General features: G+C 35.2%; 1 pseudogene; it reads right to left on the bottom strand.

The window, feature by feature from the left end:
• Positions 1 to 13,326, bottom strand: part of LOC129360518 (5-hydroxytryptamine receptor 4-like) — a 133,124-nt pseudogene that overhangs the window by 72,245 nt on the left and 47,553 nt on the right.

The raw sequence follows: 13,326 nt of genomic DNA, 5'->3' as shown, positions 1-13,326 counted from the left end.
TCCAAACTTAATAAAACATTATACATGTACATGACATTTACCATTACTATAAAGGAAACTTTTTTTGGAGGTTGTACACATGTAAATCAAACATCTGCTGTTAAAGTCAAGCTTAATAATGACACAAAAATGTTCAAAAACAAGATTGTTTTTGAACAGCTATATAATGTAGTTTCAGACCACGCAAGGTCACTATAAAATAAACATTTGTCAAAGAGAAAGGTCTACCTACTTGGTTACTATGCCAGGGAAGCAGGCCAGATATAATATTCTTTTTCATTTCCCCCCAAAAACAAATAAATGCAGAAGTAGTATTTGTAACTATGGGTATAACGTTGGCCTGGCTTAAGACATTTGAAGGTGCAGTAAAAAATCTGGTATGAATCAAAGCTCACAGAGGGATCTGCTTGGAGTAAGAGGTCTATTTAAATGGCGTGTTTAATCAGAGACTTGTTTGACATTGGTAATGCATTAAAGTAATTCTCCTGAGGGTTGCCATCTGTAGCACTTAAAGACTTGACAGGAAACAAGAACTGTGAACTGTGACAGTGATTAAAAAAAACCCAATAAATACATATATTTCTGAAGTAATAAACAGCAAGAGTCAGAATGTCTCTATTAAGTATTTTATATGTATTTATGTTACAAGCCTGCACAAACACAAACACACAAAAAAAAAAGCCAGAATTGATGGAACAATGTCTTTGTGGATTGTATGTTGTCTCAGTGTCGACTGTGTTATGCTAATTTAGCTCCCAATTGGGTACAGAACTCGTGCCGGATCCCTGTCTGCCAAATTATTTGACTCTCAGCATCTAAAGTTCAAAGCTGAAGTGATCACATGCAAATGAGGCTTGTTCTTTGATCAGTGTTTGCAACTCACTAATCAGATCAAATGGGAACTCTGACAGCTTCTCAGCATATGTATTATTACTGAAAAAGGAAGACACAGGCTCAATAAAGCCAGTCATATTCTTTGATCTTAAATTTGCAGGACACAAAGCGTAGCATTCCTTCTGAATGAGACTTGGATAACTGACTCAGATAGCCACGTCATTGTAGCAGCATCTACCTTTGAATGTGATGGAAATGGTGATGTGAAGCATATAGTTTAAACCTACTTTTACGTACAAAAGTATGTTGGGTTTGATGACAAATCAGTAAGATCCAGAAGCTGCAGATGGTGAGTATGAAGTATCTCAAAGCTTAGGTTGATCATTATTTACCCAGATAACTTTAATCTAAAACTTCTGAAACGTTGGGAGATTCAGATGTCTATCACTAGCAGTAATCGGAGGAGAGGAAGCGTTCACGCTGGTCACCTCTACATTACATTCTGTTAATTCAACACTTAAAGATACTAATTTCCAAATTGTCTTGTATTTTCAACAATTTGGAAAATAATAAAACTTTGTTTACAAAGATTAACAAAACTTAGGGAGTTTGAGGAAAGTTTGAAAGGACAGCCTCCTAAGTAAAAGGACAAACTGACTATGGAGTTCTGATCACACAGAGCAAAACACAGTAAGATTAAATATTTTATAAGACTCAAATAAGCCATTTTAATTTTTTTTCTCAAAGTAATTAGAGTTTTCATTCATTTCAGTCGAGCTCTACAGAAATATGTACAAATCTAAAAAATAACTGTAAGAAAGTAGTATCAGTTTAAATTTATTGTTTTTCGCCACAATGATTCTGATATCACAACTGACCTTAATCCATGTATGACTAAAGAAGCAGTTTCCTATTTATTCTATTATTTATAATTTTAAATTATATGATAAGATTTAAACTGAATTCCCAGATGTGAAATAACAACTCTTTACATAAGTGTCGCATAAACTTACAACCTTTTTCAGTGAGCATGGCCAAATGTAAACATTCACAGGCACAGAGAAAGGTAATTCTCAAGCCCATAGCCGACCTTTTGACCTGTAGCTAAGTTTTGATTTGCTGTGCAATCAGCAGGCAGAAACCTTAACTAGGCCCCCAGACACACAATGGAGCTGGTAGATTCACTGGGACAATAACTGCTATTTTTTTTTTACAAGGTTTAAAGGACTTTAATGTATTTCAATGTTTTGTCAAAAGTTTTTTTTTCTTTTTAAACAAAGGTGAATAATCTAAATTATATAAAAAAAGTTTGACTCCTTCCTGATTCCTTTTTTTTTTGCATGTTTGTCAAATTTTACGATTTCAGTACATTAAACCAATTTAAAGACAACCCGAGTAAACACAACATGCAATTTTTAAATAAATCACATTCAGAATTCCTTTATTATCATTTTGCCAGAAAGCAAAATTAAATTTAAAAACTAACTGCATTTTTTTATTTGTGTAGTCTTTGACTAATATTTGGTTTGATGCTGTGAAACACTGAAGAGTGACAAACATGCAGTGCAAAAGAGGAAAATGCCTTTTAAATAAAGACAAAAAATTGTTTTCTTTTTTTATTATAATTATTATTTTAAGATCCTGCTGACTTAGCTGCCCTCACTGGTTCAGAATGAATTTTTTATTCAAAGTTTTCACAGAAACTCTCTGGAGACACGTTCCATTATCGTCAGACACTGATTAGACCCAAAGAGCAGTGACTATAATGACTGACACCCAGTCTCTCTGGGCCAAATTCTGTCATGGTCCCAGTTGTTCTGAAACTACCTTTCTGTGAGGCAGAAGAAATTACATGACTGACAGAATTACCATAGTGATCCAGCATTCTGAATCATCAAAGGTGAGCTGATTGCGGAAACTGTCAGTCCCTACGTATTCCCACCTCTACAAAACTGTCACCATTGCAGGCTGTATTTGTGAAAATGTTCCAATCTTTACTGAGTGCATCTGGTCCAGAGAGCATGAATTAAAACAGAGTACTTTTCTCACTCTGCTTTTGGTCTTCCTGAGTGCACATGGACCTTAATGTGCCATGTGCCTTAATGTGCAACATCCAGCACTGATACATCATTTAAATGCCTTATTTAACGTCCCTTCAGATGTTCAACTGAGGACACAACAACTTCAGGAAAATTATGTTTATCTCCCATTTTCTGTTTCATTGAAGTCTGACCACTTATAATACTTTTTCTTTAAATGAAGACACTTTTGTTTGTGTACCCTGACCTGAATGTGCACTGGCGTCCTCTCTTGAACTCACCACGACTAATTAATTCTGCTCTGTTAATTTTCCAACAGAAAATGAATGGGAAACAGTTAACAACAAATTTAAAAACTTCAGCTTTATCTTTATATATTTATTTACCTCCTGTTAGAAAGCCAAACTGTCAGAATTTTTTCATAAATGCAGATTTTTCTTTTTTATGTATTATCTTCTTTACAAAATAATGAAAAGTAAATGTTCATCTCATTGAAGTTGAGTATGAGCATAACACCATGTAATCCTTATTCAGTTGAAACAATCAAAAGAACTCTTCATCAAAGAAGACTATCAGAATACACTTTGTTGTTTTTGTTATTTAAATTAAATACATGTCTTCTCCTCAGCTAAACTCTGACTTTTTTCAGTTTGTTTGCTTTTTCAAGGATGCTCATTCACAGCACATTTCATATGTGTAGAAAGCCTTCAAATTCTACAGTTAAATTTAACAGAAAAAAAAATATTTTGAAGGCCTCAGTGGGACTCCGTAATTGCAAACAACAGCTGCCTGTCCATTGGCGTTCTCTCTCAGCAGGCAAAGACAAGTGCTCTATTGTGCAGACGAGCACCAGAGGCCATTGGTATTGTTCAAACTGGTATCAAATATTGTTTATCATCAACAGAAACAGGGAAAATGTGTTGGCGTAGCAGACAGGGGCACAACAGACTCCTGCTGCCTAAAACCATAATGGAAGGAAAGTTGAAGCCAAATAGGAGAAATAATTATGTTGGAGAGCTTTGGAGTAAAACTGAATGGTGGATGCATGTGACTAAGTCAACAAAGGATCTCTTTTTTATTTACAAAAGTAAAACCATCAGAGTACAGAGACGTTTAACAAGTTAGCGTATGCTCATTCAAAAACTAACAATGCCTGGACAGGAGGCTTTGACTTTAATGGAGTTTTAGAGTCACTGAATTTGACATCTAGTGACTAAAATTGACATCTAAGCTATGAACAAAATAATCTTACAATAATGATCAAAAATGCAGTCTGTGATTGCTGAACTAAACCACATATCTACAAAGTTTTCTGCCACTGTGTTATAAATTAAGTGTTTTTGTACAGCTGTAATCACCTAAACCCTCAGGGCTTCAGAAAGAGATTATTTCTGTCACTGAACAGGACAGGAAAATAAACACTATAAAAGATGTTAAGCTGAGATGACTACAGAGACAAAAAAAAAACCCACCATCTTTGACATTTGGCAATACAAATTAGACATGTTTTCAGCTGGTCTTGTCTGGTTTGACAAGATGTTTTACTCATGATGAAGTTTCCCTTTTGGTCTTAGAATTTCCTCAATAAGTGGGCTGTGTTTTTTCTGTCCCAGAAGATTATTTTCTTTGCTGTGACAGCCCCTTTTAGAGCACATGACTTGCAGCCAAAGTTTACTTCAGTTTTCAGATCCTGACATGGCAGGTCAAACTTGGAGTTCTGCTCCAATTATGTTTTGTTATCTTTACCTCCCCTCTGACAGGAGTGTTCACAGTATGTGGTTGTGCAGGAGAGCGCTGGCAGCATGGTATGAAGCACCTGAGCACGCACATTGTGCTTGCAATTTTTTGTGCAAAAGACAAGTCTTTACTTCAAATGTGTCTCATGTGTTTCACAAAGTTCACTGTCAAAGTATTTTATTCCAATACTGAAGAAAATGCCTTTGGATCAATTTCAGGGAGCTGAATAAATGCATATATATATATATAATATATATATATATATGATTTTTTTGCATACTTAAGCAGTACGTGAAAAATTACATAATCAAGAAAATGGAGAAAAAAGGTAATTTTGAAAAACTGAAAATGAGGCAAACAGCACCTGCATGAAATGAACTGGAGATGAAATGTTTACAAAAGTGGTGCAATCACAATCAATCAACTGCAATCAGTCAGCCACAACAGCACACAAGACATCTGCCTGTCAAAGACATTTTGATGCACTGCTGCATGTCACTCAAACCTCGACTGTGACAAAACAGGACCAACATAAGAGTATATCAAAAAGGCGTATGCATTTAGATTGTTAACTCTTCCATGTCAGCAGGTCACAAATGTAAATCATGGCTCATAATATAAACTGACAGAGACAACAGCTGATAAAAGTGGACCTTATTAGTCCTTTTCCTCCATGCATCTCCATGTGAGATGTTTTATTTTTTACCAATTCTGCTTTATGCAAATTTCAGCTCACTTATTCAGTTCTGGTGAAAGCGCAGATTTTATGAAGTCAGCCCCCATACATCAAAGTCAAATCTCAGGTGATTGGACTGAGTTTTAATCAACTGTCAGATTCGTGACGAGAGCTCTCGTTGCTTAAACATCGAGGTGGATATGCCTCTTTTAGCTGATTGGCTTCAAGGCGTCTTGCTAAAATTCACCAGAACGCTCGGTCGGGTTCTTCCAGGGTCTAAATCTGAAGCTGAGTCAAATTAAACTGTGGAAAACCATAGCAACAGCAGGGATGCCAGTAACTTTACATCCACAGCCTGTTTACTGACTAATCATCAGCTTGCAATGTTATAATACAGCAAACTTTTCCTTATGAGGAAATTTCTCACAGCAAAAGTCAGACAAACGACCAAACTGAAAATATAAAAAAAAAAAAAAAAAAAAAAATCAATGATTATAAATATTAAGGACACACTATAAAACACAATGAAATTTTAAGTAAGAACTGCAATATTTGCAGTTTGATCACTCGAGTTCACAGCTTAAAGTGAGCTGACAGTCAGTAAAGTTTCACCCTTTCTGAGCATCATCTATTTTGTTGCTGCATTTGTTATTCTATTATCATTATCACTTAAAGGACTCATTACAATTATGACTGGTAATTATTGTTTTACCTGAGAGAATCTTAAAATTACATGCCATTACTTTTCTATTCTTACTGAAAGAGAAGCACCAGCACTGGTGTTTTTTAACCTTCAATGCAAGCAGAACTCTTGATAATAATGGTAGTTAGAATATCTTTTAAAGCTTGAGCTTTTATGAGTATTTGAAACATTTTAAAAACTATATAAAATCTTTAACCTCAGAGTGTGGTCTGAGTCTAAAAAACTTGAACATTTGAGTAAGTTCCTATCTTTAGTAACAGGCTAGGTTTAACCTAACAGCATAAGAAGTGATTATCTGAGAAACAATGTTACTTTTGACCCCTCTCTCCATGTGCCTTGTGAAATTATTCAGCAAAAAGTCATTTAGACCTGTTGCTTTCAACATGAAGACATCATAATGAACAATTTTGTGTCTGCACACAGTACAAAGTCAAGCTTATTCCTGGTGCAACTGATCCAGTTTGTGGTGAACAGGATCTCAAGCCAAAATTCGCTTATTTGAAAATCCAGAGTATCATCTTTGCTTTTTTTGGTTCATGTGGTTTTTGGGAGTTTTTTATTTCCTGGTAACTGTTAGCCACAACATTTTGATAGTGTAGTAAAACCTAAAGACATGCATGTAAGACAAATAATTGTTAGTCAGACTTAAAATACAGAAGGGAAACAAGCAGCAAGAGCTGATTCCTGTTTCTAAGAATTACTGATCAATTCACGGCACAATTTAAACTCAGATTAGTGACTGAACACTGCGAGGATTGCTAGCTAAAGTGGATTAAGAAACGCTGCGAGTCATTTTAGCCTAATTATCTTCATACCTGAAGGCACTCAGCATTGTTCTGGCAGCTTCCAACAAACACATGCACATCCCAAAGTCTAGGAAACAATCTTCAGACAGCTCAATATAAGTTTGGTTTCATCCAATTAGAGCATCCATTTTCCTTAATTATCAGTCATGCACTTGCTTCGTCCTGATGCTGGCATTGCCTTTTGATACGGCAGGGGAATTCTGAAAATTGTTTGCACCTGGGGCCAAATCTCAGGTTTGATGCAGAGCCTGTATTAACACATTCAGTCCAGGACAGTACAATCTTTTCCCTTCCAATACTTTCATTTCATTACCAAGTAACTTCTTTCTTCTTTTTTTTAAATGTTCTATACTTGACTTGTCTTCTTTGTCTCTCTAATGACATTAAAGAGAAAGACTATACAGTAAAGGTAAAGTACTATTTTTTTTCATGTTCAATGTATTTGATAAAATAGCAAAATTTCTTTTTTTTTCTCCATTACTGATGGCACTTCAGTCTGTTTTTAATTAGAACCAAGAATCAAAACCCAGTTTTGCTTTCCATCAATCATATGTTTAAAAGTCAGATAAACAGAGAAATATTATTTGCAGTCAAACATGATTTGAAAAGCTCAGACCTTCTTCAAATTTCCTTACTAAAAAAATTTAGTAGGGAAACTTTTTCCCTACTAAAAAATTGAGAGTGAGAAATTTGTGGATTTAGTAATCTCTCTCGATCTCTACTGGGGGAAAAAATGTGGCGCTGTTGGCTGCCAGGCAACATGTTTTGACCAAGTCTAAATGATGGTCACACCTGCACTTGCTGATTTGCAGAATGTGTACACACAGGTCATTTTAGGAAAGGTCAATGCAACTATATATGTGCATCATAGTAAATAAAACGTCCAGTAAATCTCCTGTTGGTTTTGTCAAAACTGCTAAAGCATCAAGTTGAAATTGACGAGTACGCTAAATAGACTAAAATGCACAGGTAGCTTATCCCAGGTGTTAGGCACCTTCCTCCTGACTTTATGCTCCACACAAACCACAGCTAGTTAAGGGTAGCGTTTTTCCATTACAGTTTTTTTGAAATACAGTTATTTTGAAACATCCAAAAAGACACCTCATCCTATTGCAAAAACCCAAGCTTTTTTCAAAACTGGTTTGTCTCAAATTTATTTCTCATAATTCCAAATTGAGCAGTTTTACTGTCAGTGGAAATGGAGCCACTAACAAAGAAACATTTTTAAATATGAAAACCCCAAGGTTTTTATTGTGGACATCAATGCTATTAATGTTATCAATGTTATAGTTTGTCCTGTGTTTTTAACACAATCATTGTAACATATTTCAATCTATTTCTTTAAGGTCTGTAAGTTGCTTTCCTTTAACTACTAATGCAGACACATTGCATCGTCAGGAACACAAACTTTTAGTACATCTTTTTTTTTTCTTCCCTACAAAATATGCAGTGATAATTTTCTTTTTATTCGCTGTTAGGCAACAAAAAAGCATGCGTGCTTGTAATCTGAGTCACTATCACAGTGCTTGTAAAGATAAGGGGAAATAGGTGAATTTTGGGGATCTGAGCACATCACAGACACGATGCATTTACTCTCAGCGTGCAACAACCCAGTTTTGTCCCAATAATCAATGAAAGCAGCTGCACCACCTGCAGAGAGCATGCATTCCTGCTGCTAAGCCACAAAGGCAAAGTGTGAACTTCTCATCCCTCTCATGGTGAACCTGCAGGGGCCAGAGTGCATATAAACCAAATCTGCCCACTGAATTGGGACAAATGTACTTTTGTTAATTAAGCTGTAGTCAAGCCTCAAACACATTCATAGTGCCAAGCGGAAGTATGTACTCTCCTTTAAGTTTTGCACATTTTGTTACATTGCAAACAAAAAATTATATGCAATTAATTTATTCACTGTTATATGAGCACCAGTTTAAACATTATATCAAAATAATTTTATGTCAGCAGAACAGTAGGCACCCTATAACAAAAGAAAGCTGCTGCACCATCAGTGGCCTTATTGACAAACAAATGTTTAACCACAAGGTCGATGCACCAGCTGCTTCTGGCATAATTTATCCATCTCTTTCAATGCACCCAAGCCACTAATCATATCAACCAATAGCTCAGTCAGCAATAAACCACAGCAAACTCTGCAGTAGAGATGATGATTAATGAAAGTACATAATCAATACACAGTGTAAGCTTTCAAATCAGTGAGTGGCTGGAAATATTCTCTGCAGATGAAGACATTGCTGTTGTAGGGAGATAGAAAAACATTTTCTGTCAACTTTAAGCTCCAGATTGAATGTCCACCAATTAAAGATGCACCAGTAATGGATGACGTGGCCAATGGCAATTTTTGGCTTTTTTATCTGATCACCAAGTTTCGAATAATTCTGTATTTCTGTAATAATTTTCTGATTGCAACATAGTTCAAAGTAACGTTTGATTCAGTAAATGCAATTTGCACCCATGCACATACACCCATATGTGCATGGGAGCCAAAGATGTATCGGTTTTGAGTAAAACAAAAAATAAACAAACATGCCACATGCACATATGTCTATAAAAGTTCTATTATCTTTATTTAAAAAAAAAATAAATATATTTTCAGTATTTAACCAACTATTTTTTTATTCGGAAAAAAGGAAATTTTAATTAAATGGGGAAGCAAAATCTGAAAGGAAAATAAAACTCCCAGTCTTTCACTGATTGTTTTGACAGGTCCTCAGAGACAGAAGTATACAGCACAGTCATGGCTGGAGGCTGATGAGCTCCGAGTGACTCGCACTGACTTATACTTTGAACTTGTGTTTTTTTTTTTTTTTTTTTTTTTACTATTTCTTAACAAGATAGTGCAATACTATGCAATTAGACATGAATCTGTTACCACTATAGTGGCATAGTTGGGTTTTATTACAGTGGAGGTGAAGCTTAAAAACTTACTCACTATAGTAAGTTTAATTCACTATTTAATTTAGAGTTACTACAAAATGACAGTAAAGGATTTAAGTTTATATGGTTGGGTGAAGCATATGTAGTGCTGCTGTAACCCCACCTATTTCTGTTCAGCACCAACAATAAGGGTACTCAAATTGTCATTGATTGGAAGAATCATAAACAACACTCATCATGCATCAATCATATTAGGGTAATTCATATGAAAACATTAGTTGGAAAGCTACATGTTGAGTAGCTTTCATAAATAATGCTACAATAAAATATGAAATACTTCATATTTTTGGGAGCTTTAAAAAATTATTATTGCTTTTCTATTTTCAATAAAATAATTATGTTGTCAATATTTGTCATTCCCATGAAAATTTTAGATCATGCAAACCACAAGGTTTTGGACTGTTTTAGCTTTTCTTTCCATGACTAAATACTTTTCCTAAGTAAACTATGGCAAACAGGTGACTGGACAAACATGGATGAAAAAGGGTGGACTACAAATTAGCAAAAATGTTCATTTTAAATCTGAAAGTCTACTTAGTCCATTAATAAGGCAACAGAGTCTCCACTGCTCTACTTAAAAAAAGTTATATTTTCTAATATCAAAATCTTAATTTTAAAAATAACTGCTGAGGTGGATTAATAATTATTTTAATATTAAGCAATGTACTCGAGCATCATCTTTGTTGCTTTTTATTGTGTAGGGAATTTCCAAGTGTTCACACGACAGTGATGTTCACAGATTTATAAAGTTTATAAAAGAAACTGCAATGCAAGAATCTGCTCATGTTTGCACCAGAAATAATTCATTTTTACTTCTAACTGAGAAATCTGGATGGATCATTCAGAGCTTCAGAGTGCAGTCTGATCCAAGGTGCAGGTTTCCACCTACTCAGCAGAAATAAAGCTAACTTTTCACCACATTAAAGAGGAGACATCTGCCAGGAAAAAGATTGGAGTGTGCACCTTTTGCCAGAACAAAATGCTGCTTTGTTAGCGCAACACATGTGTAGCACATGAGGAGACTGGATCCCAGAACGGTAAAATGACAAATTAGAGGCAAAAACAAACATGCTCATTTAGACCTGTCATATTTTATTATTATGAGCAAAAGTGAAGAAAGACAGTTTGCCATCTGTGAATAATTTGGACATGGTAACACAAAGGAAAAGTGTGAGTTGATATTTTATATAAAAATGAGTATGTTTTATTGCTGCATCACTATCTGTGGAGCTCAGTCATTAGTTTGAAGAGTTATCTGGCAAAACCTAAGTTCTTCCCACTTAATGAGGCTCATAATGAGCTTTAGTAATCACCTAATTTATGCTTGACCAATAATCAAATTAATTATAATATTTACAGTATATAAACACAAACGTTACAAATTCCAGCAATTTAAAATAAAAAGGGTAACTGCAGAGAATGTTATTCTTATTTTCTCAGAACTATAGTTCTACTGTGGTTTTATTTAGGTTGGATCACTGATTTTCAGAAAACTGATGGATACAACACAGTTAAAATAAAAAGGTTCTGGTTCATGTTGAGGTTTTTTGATCTTGGTAAAAATGTTTACGTTTTTCCATAGGTAAGTTTTTTTATTACCTTTTGCTTATGCTTATTTTGGACCCAGACACCAACAGTCTAGAAGAACTGTTTTTTACAGTCATGCATTTAACATTCAAAACTGACCTTTTCACAATGTCACTGCACAGTACAATGGTTCTCGTCTATTTAAAACAGACACACAAAATTGGAAAAAACTACCACTACTTCTGGAATGCATAATGTGAAGAAGGGCCACTTAATGCCATTTCTAAACTAATAAAATTCTGTTGGTTAGGAAACTACTTTACATTTGGAAATAGTCTAGATTGTAAAAACCTAAGTGAGATCAGCATGGGAGCAGGGCACCTTGAGACTGCAGGGGCTTAGAGGCTAACATTAGCAAATGTCAGCAATGGAAAAAGAAATGTCATAACTTCAGGTCAGTTATTTCTGCTCACAGAAAGAAATATGTTGTTTTTAAGCTGTTGGTTTAAATAACGGTTATAAATTGTTGCAAGTATGTCAATCTTTTAACACAATTTCATTTATTTGTAAAACATGAAATCAGAAATGTGTTTATTGCAATAATTATTTTTTTGTTTTCTGTAGAGGATGCCAAGAGATGGGATGTGCGAGTGAATGGCCTGAGAGATTTTTTTAAAGCTTCATGCTGCTCTCTGAAGAGGAGGAGAAAACTGGTGACTGAAGCTGCTTGTGCCTGGAATTACTATCAGTGACAGGTGGGATAAATCACCTTGTCAGGCATGAATGAAAACCGGTTGGAACAGAGTATAATGAAGCACTCAGACTGAAAAGTATCCAGACACACTGCACCTCCTGCAGGCTCTCCCCCTGTTTATGGAGGATAACAGATCTGCTGGCATGACAGATTTCAGTTTTGTCACTGGAGAGTTTAGCATGCTTTGCTTCACAGATCTGATCCAACCTTAGTAGAAAGAAAGCCACTGCCTCCTGTTTGCTTGTTGTTTTTCTTTTTTTTCTTCTGCATGTGCATGCTAAGCCTCAAAAGCCACCAAAGCTTTTTACATGTATTGACGATTTCTTATTGAGATTACGTAAGCAGCTGCAAAATGACTTATTGAGTTTGTGAATGAAAGTGACACTGCACAATGTTGCCTCCTTGGTCTGCAGACGGAAGCACAGACACTGAATAGCACAAATGGAGATTCAACAAATTGATGTAAATCTACTATAATTGAATGTACAGACAGAAAATCAGTAAAGAACTGATGTGTTTGAGGTGATGGATGATGAATGTATCTCACAGGAAATACTGGGATTTTATGAGAAAACCTGCAGGGAATTACTGGATGTTGTATCATCCACATAATGCAGTAATTAGAAGGTTTGGGTTCATATATAAACATGGTATTTTATTAACTGACAAACTTCACTGAATCCCAGCAGCACATTCAGTGAATAGGTATCCAACTTTGTTATATTTACACACATTTATACACTTGCTTTTTTGTCTCATTTTAACAGTCTAAGTGTATTTATACACCTTCAGGTTTTCTGAAGGTCCAGTGAGTCGCCTCTTGTTTTAGTTGCCATATTCTAAATTTGCCATCATGAAAATGTGATTGCATGCATCATTCCTGATTACAACAATTATAGCAGTAAATCCACAGAGGACAGGCCAAGACTTAAGAAATTGAAATTCCAGGTCCAAGTCCGAGTCCAGATCTTAATCACTTGAAATTGGCTTTACATACAAGACACTCCTCAAACAGCTCACAGGTGAGGGTTAAGGAGTTGGGCAAAGATTCCTCAGACTCATGCCAAAAACATATAGTTACTAGAAGCATTAAATAACAGTTACCTCAGTCTTAGTGTACATTTTGGTTTATTCCTGTTGTTCAAAACAGATTGGTATTTTTATAAATTGCTTTCTTCTTGATATGCAGATAGGAATTTATCTATGTATATATAAGATTTTTAAACAGAATAGTGCATCAGTTTCTTGACTGAAACCCTTGGATCCTTTCTCAAATGTCCTGAAGCCACTTATGA

This window comes from Poeciliopsis prolifica, unplaced genomic scaffold (assembly GCF_027474105.1).
Source record: "Poeciliopsis prolifica strain line A6 unplaced genomic scaffold, Auburn_PproV2 SCAFFOLD006, whole genome shotgun sequence".
NCBI classification, from domain to species: Eukaryota; Metazoa; Chordata; class Actinopteri; order Cyprinodontiformes; family Poeciliidae; genus Poeciliopsis; species Poeciliopsis prolifica.
This window is presented reverse-complemented; position numbering and strand designations above follow the sequence as displayed.